The following is a 2,853-nucleotide window of genomic DNA, read 5'->3' on the forward strand; positions in this document are numbered from 1 at the left end:
GTGTGTGTGTGTGTGTGTGTGTGTGTGAGGGGGGGTTGTGTGGGGGGGAGTCTTGTCTTTGTTGTCTCTTCCTTTTAACTCCCTTTCTCAGAAATCCTGCCCTGAGGTTATATTCATTGTCCTTTACCAGAGAGATTGCTAAAGTGATCTGAGCGGGATCTTTTCTTCCAGTAAACCACCGACACATGTGTCAGCACAGCACCTAAAGTGTACATGCACCTTGAACGCTGCACAATCCTGCATTTGAAAACATGCTTAATTGCCACCTGCAAACGGCTCCAGCCTGTCTGTGTGTCGTGCTTTGTCTCTGTGTGTATTTGTGTTTGCTCAAGCATGATTCTTTTTTTTTCTTTTTAGCCATTTGAGATCAGGTTCTTCCCATTGTAGAAGAGCAATGCTGCTTAACATGAATGATGACTTTTAGACTTAATAGATCAGCTTAAAAAAATCCCAGACAAACAACACACTCCTGTTTTGGGTTGACTTGGTAATTTTATGCAAACCCGAGGCCCAAAAGAGCAGTCAGAGCAAATGCTGTGCAGCTGTGGATGGGTTTGGGTGAAAACATCCACAATGCTGTGTTGCATCTCTCTTTGCATGTCACAGTGTTTGTATGCGCATGCCTTTCTATGTTTAACATTCTTTGCTTGCATGAACCACTACGAGAGAAGGCCCATTTCATGCCAGCTGAGGTCAGGTCTGGACACCGTGGGGTGCACCCTTCTCCCACCGAGGTGGGCTGAGAGGCAGGGGGAGGATTCCAGTGCTTCTGGGAAATAGTCTGGGCCTAATTGGAGCCTTACTGGTCTCACATGTCTCCACTTACTTGAGAAGACGGAGGATCCTTCTCCCTGGCCTATAAGAGCTGCAGTAGGCCCAGACCTTCCCCCTCCTTCCTCAGCTTAACCACAGAGAAGTGAATCCACCAAGCAAGCCTAAAGTGACAGCACAGCCGAGTGGTGTGTGTTTCAGCGCACAAAGGTCGGCTATGTCATACTGAGCCATGCCATTTATACCGTGCCTTTGTTTTTTTTTTTTTAAGAATATTTGGCTTTGAATAATATTTGTGAATACAGTTTGTTCCCGGGATCTTCTTTCAGTACAGCCCGTCCACTCCTTTCTCCACTCCTAATGAAGAAAATATCACCTTTCCCTTTGTCACGCACACTCCAACGTCGAGTGAGACATGCGAGAAGCGAAGAAGAGTGCAGAAATGTAAAAAAAAACAAAAAAACAAAGACTTCCCTGCTTCTGCCGCCGCTTCGCAACCACCACACGTTCAGTTTTTCACTTTTTTTTGTTCTTTCAGTGGCAGCGTGCCTCTCATTTCCCATCAGTCACGATCACCTCCTCGCTCTTGCTCTGCAATTCTCAAAAATCACCCTGTTTCACAGCACGGGTGCAAAATATTACTTGAATGCGGCTATGCAAAGATGATCAGGGGCCATTTACCAACCACTTTGATTATACAGTAATGCACTTAATAACAGAATGCATTGATGCAACGCAGGAATTCAGGGCTACAAATCTCTTGTCTTTGTCTTCAGTGCACATCTGGAACAAATTGTTGCATAATTTGTACCCGTGTTTTCACAAAACACTGCAGGCAATGGCCCAGAGGAAAATATCAAACAAATAAGCAGAGTTTTATTTAGCCTTGATTTTAGACATCGCTTGTTTGAAAGGAAAAAAAAGCAACAAGGTTTTAATCTTCCACAGATCACAGAACTTCTGTTTTTTGAGGGTTTTTTGTGTTTTCAGTTCAGATAAACACGTTTCAACTTTAAAACATTTCGACTATCTACATTAATTAAAGCCCGAGAAGAAACAATATGTAACTTTATCAGTCCATGTACTCAGAAACAGCTCGTATGCACGAGGACAATTTAGCATTTCCTGCAAATATTTAGATGGGATTGATTTGTTTAACTTGTGTTTTTGCAGCTGAAATGTTTACCCAAACTACTTTGAAGGGTCTTGTGTGAAATTACACATGGACTGCTGAACATGATGGAAAGAATAGGGAAGAAATATGCAGACCATTCATCAAAGATGGTGTTTTTTTTCCCCCCCACAGAAGCAGCAGGATTGTGACTTTTTTTTTGCTTCCTATCATTTACTGCTTTACAAAGTCATTAATAATAAGAAACAATCACTTTTCAGCCAGTTCTTTCCCATGACACTATGACACACGGCATCAAAATGGAACACAAATCCAGCTGCATCTTAGCCTTTGTGACCCCAGATGTTCTCCCTTTGCACTGCATCCCAACAGTTACATCCTGCTGGTTCCTGCATGCCTGCTCCATTGAGAAAGTCATTTCTATTGATTTGCCTTTCCAGGCATCATTTAATATGATACATATTCACTTGTGAATATCGACCTTTCCCTGCTGTCCTGACATTTCTGCCATAAATACTTTGAAATCAAGCCCGTGAAAAGATATGAAATGTTATAAGGGTAAATAAGGCCTGGTTTTAAACAGTAACAGAAGGGGAGGGTGGATTTTATAAGGGCAAATGTTCTTTGGGACTTGTGTGTTCGTTCAGGACAGAGGGCATGATTCAAATTCAAGGCTGCCCTCAAGTGGAAGTTATAGTCACAGCCATCTATGTGGCTGACTGGCAACATTTAAACCATAATTTGATTTAGGCATCGATTTGGGAAAAGTGCATTAATTAGCAGCATAAAAGTGCACAATAAACCATTTGCAACGGAAAAAAATAGCGCGCCTGTCTTTGCAGCACAATGGCCAGTGATCCTTATCACATACTGCCACCTGGTGGTGTCATGTTAAAACTATGATATGCTTCAGTGCTCTATTTAAACGAAACTGAATACAAGAGTCAGCA

Source organism: Haplochromis burtoni, unplaced genomic scaffold, assembly GCF_018398535.1.
Source record: "Haplochromis burtoni strain Fernald_Lab_line unplaced genomic scaffold, NCSU_Asbu1 Contig_209, whole genome shotgun sequence".
Classification (NCBI taxonomy): Eukaryota; Metazoa; Chordata; class Actinopteri; order Cichliformes; family Cichlidae; genus Haplochromis; species Haplochromis burtoni.